This window comes from Sciurus vulgaris (assembly GCF_902686455.1).
Source record: "Sciurus vulgaris genome assembly, contig: HiC_scaffold_331_arrow_ctg1, whole genome shotgun sequence".
NCBI lineage: Eukaryota > Metazoa > Chordata > Mammalia > Rodentia > Sciuridae > Sciurus > Sciurus vulgaris.
Genome location: NW_027632716.1, coordinates 518759 through 527996, shown reverse-complemented (window position 1 = coordinate 527996; position 9238 = coordinate 518759).

The window sequence follows — 9238 nt, the reverse complement described above, 5'->3', positions numbered from 1 at the left end:
GGTTCCTCTAAATATATAATCATGTCATCAGCAAACAGGGATAGTTTGAGTTCTTTTTTTCCAATTCGCATCCCTTTAATTCTTTGGATTGTCTAATTGCTCTGGCTAGAGTCAAAAGGACGATGATGAATAGAAGTGGTGAAAGAGGGCATTCCTGCCTTGTTCCAGTTTTTAGGGGGAATGCTTTCAGTTTTTCACCATTTAGAATGATATTGGCCATGGGCTTAGCATAGATGGCCTTTACAATGTTAAGGAATGTTCCCACTACCCCAATTTTTTCTAGTGTTTTGAGCATGAAGGGATGCTGTATTTTATCAAATGCTTTTTCTGCATCTAAGAATTAATATTGTCAAAATGGCCATGCTACCTAAAGTGCTAGACAGATTCAATGCAATTCCAATTAAAATCCCAATGATGTACCTTACAGAAATAGAGCAACCAATTATGAAATTCATCTGGAAGAATAAAAAACCCAGAATAGATAAGCAATCCTCAGTAGAAAGAGCAAAGCAGGGGGTATCGCAATACCAGAACTTCAACACTATTACAAAGCAATAGTAACAAAAACGGCATGGTATTGGCACTAAAATAGACAGGTAGATCAATGGTACAGAATAGAGGACATGGACACAAATGCAAATTAATAAAATTTTCTCATATGAGACAAAGAGGCCAAAAATAGGCAATGGAAAAAAGATAGCCTGTTCAACAAATGGTGCTGGGAAAACTTAAAAACCATATGCAACAGAATGAAATTAAACCCCTATCTCTCACCTTGCACAAAATTCAACTCAAAATGGATCAAGGAACTCAGAATCATACCCGAGACCCTGCACCTTATAGAAGAAAAAGTAGGTCCAAATCCTCAACTTGTTGGCTTAGGATCAAACTTTCTTAACAGGACTCCCATAGCACAAGAAATAAAAGCAAGAATCAACAACTGGGATAGATTCAAACTAAAAAGCTTTCTCTCAGCAAAGGAAACTATCAGTAATGTGAAGAGAGAGGCTACAGAGTGGGAGAATATCTTTGCCACTCATACTTCAGATACAGCTCTAATTTTCAGAATCTATAAAGAACTCAAAGAATTCTACACCAAGAATACAAATAATCCAATCAACAAATGGGCTAAGCAAATGAAGACACTTCACAGAAGAAGATGTACAAGCAATCAACAGATATATGAAAAAATGTTCAACTTCTCTAGTAATAAGAGAAATGCAAATCAAAACTACCCTAAGATTTCATCTCACTCCAATGAGAATGGCGATTATCAAGAACACAAGCAACAATAGGTGTTGGTGAGGATGTGGGGAAAAAGGTACGCTCATGCATTGCTGGTGGGGTTGGAAATTAGTGCAGCCACTCTGGAAAGCAGTATGGAGAGTCCTCAGAAAACCTGGAATGGAACCACCATTTGACCCAGCTATCCCACTACTTGTCCAATACGCAAAGGACTTAAAATCAGCATACTACAGAGATACAGCCACATCAATGTTCATAGCTGCTCAATTCACCACAGCCAGAGTGTGGAACCAACCTAGATGTCCTTCAGTTGATGAATGGATAAAGAAACTGTGGCATATATATACAATGGAATATTACTCTGCCATGAAGAATGATAAATTATGGCATTTGCAGGCAAATGGATGCAATTGGAGAATATCATTTTAAGTGAGATAAGCCAATCTCAAAAAACTAAAGGACAAATGATCTCGCTTATAAGTGGATGAGGACACATAATCGGGGGTAGGAGGGGTTAGCATTATGGTTAGGGTTAGGATTAGGGGTAGGGATAAGGAGGGTGGTAAGAATGGAGGAAGAAAGGACTGTATAGAGGGAAAAGAGGGGTGGAAGGGATGGGGGGAAGGAAAAAAATAACAGAACAAATCAAACAACATTGTCCTATGTAAATTTATGATTACACAAATGGTATGCCTTGACTCCATGGACAAATAGAGAAACAACATATATCCCATTTGTTTAAATTATATATATATATATATATATATATATATATATATATATATAGTTGAAAATAAAAAAAAAAAGTCTGAATTCTTAAGACAACAGCCAGGCCCCTTAGGACCCCTGGCCGGACTGACTGAGCCCCATCTCCAGATCCCTCAGCCCGACTGTTCACTCCCTGCCTGTGAAGCCCTCACATCGACTGACTGCTCCCTGCCACCAGGACCCCCAGACCAACTGACTACACCCTATCACTGGAACCCCACACTGATTTATAGCACCAGGCCTCCAGGAAAACAAAACCACAACAAACACACCCGAACTTCAGGACCGCTGCCTGACCAACCACATCCCAGCTGCAGGACCTCTGCTGACCACAGCAACAACATGAGCTGCAGCACCCCATTTGCCAACATATTTTGAAGCCAGAGTGGCCAACTTGGATAATTCTGGAAGCCGTAGCTCCAAGCTTTGGTGGGGCAAAACCCATCCTGAGACATCTGCTAGAGACTTGAAGCTCATTGTCAGGTACCTCTCCTGCATCAGGCTACAGAACTCTGGGAGGTTTCATTACTATATGATTTTTATAGTGTAGATTTTATTTTTTCTTCTCATTGAAAAAATTTCAGATTTCCTTATTGACTTTTCTTGCTCTCTTTTCCTTTTGTTTACCTGTTCCCTCAGAGTCTCTTGCTCCCCTTTTGTGCATGCTAACATCCAATTTCTTTTGATAACACTCTCACACTTCCTATTATGTAGAACTTCTGTATACTCTTTTGTTATCGCATTAACAGCCACATTCTACATCCCTCTGCATCCTCTTTGTCTTCCATTAGAAACTGCAGACCTTATTGCAAATCTGTTTGTTTTATTGAAGATAATATTTGAACCCATTCTGTTTATGATGACAATTTTGTTATTGTCCTCACGGAGGCTATTTGGTCTAGGATTGCATAGTGTCAGAATTGGGCACTACTAATATTGATCTCCCCTTAAAGAATGGGTTTTGGAAACCTATAGGGTCACTATAAGCCTATAGGGGCAAATCTGCAATACCCCAGATCTGCACTGCTAGAGGGGAAGATAAAAGGAACAACATGAAAAAACAAGGGAAGAAAATGATGCAAACAAATCTAGATTCTCTATTAATAGAATCCAATGACAGTATGTTAGAAGAAATGACAGAAAAAGACTTCAGATTATACATGATTAACATGATTCACCATGCAAAGGATGAGATAAGAGAGCAAATGCAGACAATGATTGACAATACCAATAAGCTGAAAGAGCAACTGCAGAAAGCAAATGATCATTTCAACAAAGAGATAGAGAATCTCAAAAAAATGGAAATCCTTGAAATGAAGAAAACAATAAACCAAATAAAAAATCAATGGAAAGCAATACCAAAAGACTAGACCACTTGGAAGACAGAACCTTAGACAATGATGACAAAATATTTAACCTTGAAAACAAAGTTGCCCAAGCAGAGTACATGGTAAGAAATCATGAACAGAATCTCCAAGAACTATGGGACATCATGAAAAGACCAAATTTAAGAATTATTGGGATTGAGGTAGGCACAGAGATACAAACCAAAGGAATGGACAAACTATTCAATGAAATAATATCAGAAATTTTCCCTTGCCTGAAGAATGAAATGGAAAATCCAATACAAGAGACTTACAGAACACCAAATGTACAAAATCACAACAGATCCACACCAAGGCATATTATCTTGGAAATGCCTAACATTCAAAATGAAGATAGGATTTTGAAGACCATGAGAAAAAAGCATCAGATTACATATAGGGGGAGAAGAATATGGATAGCAGCTGACTTCTCAACCAAGACTCTAAAAGCTGGAAGGGCCTGGAACAACATATTACAAGTTTTGAAAGAACATGGTTGACAACCAAGAATCCTATACCCAAAAAAACTAACCATTAATTTGAAGATAAAATAAAATCCTTCCATAATAAACAAAAGTTAAAAGAATTTATAAATAGAAAGACTGCACTACAGAATGTTCTGAACAAAATATTCCATGAGGAGGAAATGAAAAACAACAATGTAGGTCATTAAAGGGAGGAACAACCTTAGAGAAAAACCACTCAAAGGAGAAACCAAACCAAATTAAAACAAAAAATAAGCCAAATTACTGGGAATACAAATCATATCTCAATAATAACCCTGAATGTTAATGACCTAAACTCATCAATCAAAACACATAGACTGACAGAATGAATTAAAAAGAAACATCCAACAATATGCTGCCAGCAAGAGGCTCATCTCATAGAAAAAATCATCCACAGATTAAAGGTGAAAGGATGGGATAAAGCAAATATGCACATGGACTTAGTAAAAATGTGGGGGTTTCCATCCTTATATCAGATAAAGTGGACTTCAAGCCAAAGTTAGTAAGAAGGGATAAAGAAGGGCATTTCATACTGCTTAAGGGAACCATAAATCAGGAAGACATAATGATAGTAAATATTTATGCCACAAACAATGGAGCATCCCTGTACATCAAAAAAATCCTTCAATTTCAGGAATCATATAGACCACAACACAATAATTCTGGGTAAGTTTAATGCACCGCTGTCACCACTAGATAGATCTTCCAAACAAAACCAATGAAAGAAACCATAGAGCTCAATAACACAATCAATAACCTATACTTAATAGATATATAGAATATTCCATCCATCAAAGAGTGGATACACTTTCTTCTCAGCAGCACATGGAACCTTCTCGAAAATAGACCTCATGTTATGCCACAAAGCAGCCCTTAGGAAATGCAAAAAAAATAAAGATACTGCCTTGTGTTCTATCAGATCAAAATGGACTGAGAGTAGAAATCAATGACAAAATATAAAACAGAAATTACTCCAACACCTGGAGACTAAATAATATGCTACTGAATGAAACATGGATTAAAAAAAAAAAAAACATCAGAGAGGAGATAAAAAAAATTCTTAGAGTTCAATGAGAACGATGATACAGCATATCAAAATCTCTGGGACACTATGAAAATGGTACCAAGAGGAAAATTTATTGCATGTAGTGCATTCTCGAAAAGATTGAAAAGTCAAAAACTAAATGACCTATATTACAGCTCAAAGCTCTAGAAAAAGAAGAACAGAATAACAGCAAGTAGTAGAAGACAGGAAATAACTAAAATCAGAGCTGAAATCAATGAAATTGAAACAAAAAAAAACAATTCGAAAAATTGACAAAACAAAAAGTTGTTTCTTTGAGAAAGTCAACAAAATAGACAAACCCTTAGTCACACTAACAAAGAGAAGGAGAGAGAAAAGTTAAATTACTAAAATTTGTGATGAAAAAGGAAATATCATGACAGACACCACTGAGATACAGAACATAATGAGAAGCTACTTTGAAAATCTGTATTCGAAAAAAATAGAAACTACCAAAGACATTGACAAGTTTCTGGAGACAATTGCTCCATCCAGAGTGAACCAAGAGGACATACACAATTTATAAAATCAGTATCAAGCAATGAAATAGAAGAAGCCATTCAAAATCTACCATCCAAGAAAAGCCCAGGACCAGATGGATTCTCAGCCTAGTTCTACAAGACGTTCAAAGAAGAACTCATTCCAATACTTCTCAAAGTATTCCAGAAATAGAAAAGGAGGGTACCCTACCGAACTCATTCTATGAAGTTAACATCACCCTCATACCCAAAACAGGCAAAGACACATCAAGGAAAGAAAATTTTAGACCTTTGTGAATATAGATGCAAAGATCCTTAACAAAATATTGGCAAACCGTATCCCAAAACATATGAAGAAAATCATGCACCACGATCAAGTGGAGTTTCATCCCTGGAATCCAAGGATGGTTTAACATTCGTAATCAAAAAACATAATCCATCATGTCAATAGACTTAAGAATAAGAATCATATGGTTATTTCAATTGATGCAGAAAAAGCATTCAACAAAATTAAAACACCCCTTCATTCTCAAAAATCTAGAAAAAATAGGGATTTAAGGAACATACCTGAACATTGTAAAGGTATTTGTGCTAAGCACATGGCCAACATCATTCTAAATGGAGAAAAACTGAAATCATTCCCTTTAAAACAGGAATGAGACAGGGATGTCCTCTTTTACCACTTCTATTCAACATTGTCCTCAAAACTCTAGCCAGAGCAATTATGCAGACCAAGGAAATTAAAGGGATACAAATAGGAAAAGAGGAACTTTTGATGTCACTATTTGTGGATGACATGATTCTATATTTGGAGGATCCAAAATCCTCCTCCAGAAAACTTCTAGACCTCATCAATGAATTCAGCAAAATAGCAGGCTATAAAATCAACATGCATAAATCTACAGCATTTTTATATGAAAGCGAGGAAACAGCTGAAAGGGAAATGAGGAAAATATCTCCATTTGCTGTAGCCTCAAAAAAAAAAAAACTTGGGAATCAATCTAAACCTAAGAGGTAAAAGATATGTGCAATGAAAACTACAAATCATTGAAGAAAGAAATTGAGGAAGACATTAGAAGATGGAAATATCTCCCATGTTCTTGGATAGGCAGAATTAATATTGTCAAAATGGCCATACTACCAAAAGTGCTATACAGATTCAATGCAATTCCAAATAAATTCCCAATGACGTACCTTTCAGAAATAGAGCAAGCAATCGTGAAATTCACCTGGAAGAATAAGAAACCCAGAATATCTAAAGCAATCTTTAGCAGGAAGAATGAAACAGGGGGTATCATAATACCAGAACTTCAACTATACTACAAAGCAATAGTAACAAAAATGGAATGGTATTGGCACCAAAATGAACTGGTAGATCAATGGTATAGAATAGAGGACACGGACCAAACCCAAATAAATACAATTTTCTCATACTAGACAAAGGTGGCAAAAATATGCAATGGAGAAAAAATAGCCTCCTCAACAACTGGTGCTGGGAAAACTGGAATTCCACATTCAAGAGAATGAAATTAAACCCCTATCTCTCACCCTACACAAAAATCAACTCACAATGAATCAAGGACCTTGAAATCAGACCTGAGACCCTGCAACTTATAGAAGAAAAAATAGGTCCAAATCTTCAACTTATTGGCTTAGGATCAGACGTCCTTAACAGGACTCCCATAGCACAAAAATAAAAGCAAGAATCAGTAACTGGGGTAGATTCAAACATAATAGCTTTCTCTCAGCAAAGGAAACTATCAGCAATGCAATGAGAGAGCCTACAGAGTTGGAGAATATCTTTGCCACTCATACTTCAGATAGAGCGCTAATTTTCAGAATGTATAAAGAATTCAAAAAATTCTACACCAAGAATAGAAATAACCCAATCAACAAATGGGTAGGATATGAACAGATGCTTCACAGAAGAAGATCTACAAGCAATCAAAAAACATACGAAAAAATGTTCACCATCTTTAGTAATAAGAGAATTGCAAATCAAAACTACACTAAGATTCCATCTCACCCCAATTAGAATGGCGATTATCAAGAATCCAAGCAACAATACGTATTGGAGAGGACGTGGGGGAAAAGGTACACTTGTACATTGCTGATGGGGCTGCAAATTAGTGCAGCCACTCTGGAAAGCTGTGTGGAGATTTCTTAGAAAACTTGGAATGGACCCACCATTTGATCCCTGTATCCCACTTCTTGGCCTATGCCCAAAGGACTTAAAGTCAGCATACTACAGAGATACAGCCACATCAATGTTCATAGCTGTTCAATTCACAATAGCCAGATTGTGGAACCAACCTATATGTCCTTCAATTGATGAATGAATAGAAAATCTGTGATATATATATATAATTGTGTCTATATATACACAATGGAATATTACTTAGCCATAAAGAAGAATAAAATTATGGCATTTGCAGGCAAATGGATGAAACTGTAGAATATCATGCTAAGTGAGATAAGCCAATCTCAGAAAACCAAAGGACAAATGATCTCACTGATAAGCAGAAGATGACACATAATGGGGGATGGGAGAAGGGCAAGAATGGAGGAAGGAGGGACTGCATAGAGGGAAAAGAGGGGTGGGAGGGGTGGGGGGAAGGAAAAAATAACAGAATGAACAAATACCGTTACCCTGTGTAAATGTATGATTACACAAATGGTATGCCTTTACTTCATGTACAAACAGAAACAACATATATCCCATTTCTTTACAATAAAAATAAATTTTAAAAAATTATTTTAGCCACAGCCAGGGAAAATGTCATACATGTTTCAATCATTTTCTGCAAGCCAAAGAAACAATTTTCTAAAACATATGTAAGATAAGGTTCCATAACAGGAAAAATTTCTGTGAAATGTAGTACTTTTTCCTTATATAAATAAAGAAAAAGCAATTAGAATAATTCTTCTGTAAACAGTATTCAATTTTATTTAAAAATGTTAAGGTACATCAGATTTCTATCTCCTAAGATATCTTCATACAGTCCTTGTAACAAAACTATTCATTAAGTATTTAAAAGAAAAAAAAATGTCCAATTATATAGAAAACAGTATATGGAGACTTTCAACATAACCATAAATCAGGATGAAAGCAAAATAACTAAACTACATTTAGTTGCTCATTATTCTGTATGTAAACCTATGTGAACAAATTTAGCTCTGAATATTCTATCCCTTTGCTTTCATCCATACAACGCATGCAGATGATGTATTTCTTTCTATCTCATGTTTTAAATGTAAAGCATGTATGTGAACTGTCTGCTTCATAATCCAGATTGTCTCTCTTTTTTGTTATGTTTCAAATTTGTTTATCTTTGGAAATTGTATAATTATCACAAATGTCTCATTCAGCTGAAGATTATCATTAACTGAAAGATTACCATAGTATGAAGGTTTTGAAAATTAAATAGCTTGAGCAATTATTTTCTGTAGTAGGATGAAGATCAGAGATAAATGAGAAATCTAAAAGCAAATGGATTTCTTAACCTTTATGCTTAATTAGAAAACATTACTTCAAAAATATGTGACATTAGAAACAAAATCCTAAAAATGCACAAGGAAGCATGGTAATTTCTAAAAATAGGAGTAGGAATAAAGTTAAAAAATAATTTAAAAGGAAAAATAAAATCGAAAGGCATACAAACAATACCAAGAAAACACATAAATAAAATTCAAGTTCAAACACTTTGGTGGTATGAAGACATAACTTTTGTTTACCTGGTCTCATTTTCATACCAAAACAACCCAGGATGGCATTTTAACTGAGATTTAAAACCTTGTAACTATACTTTAACC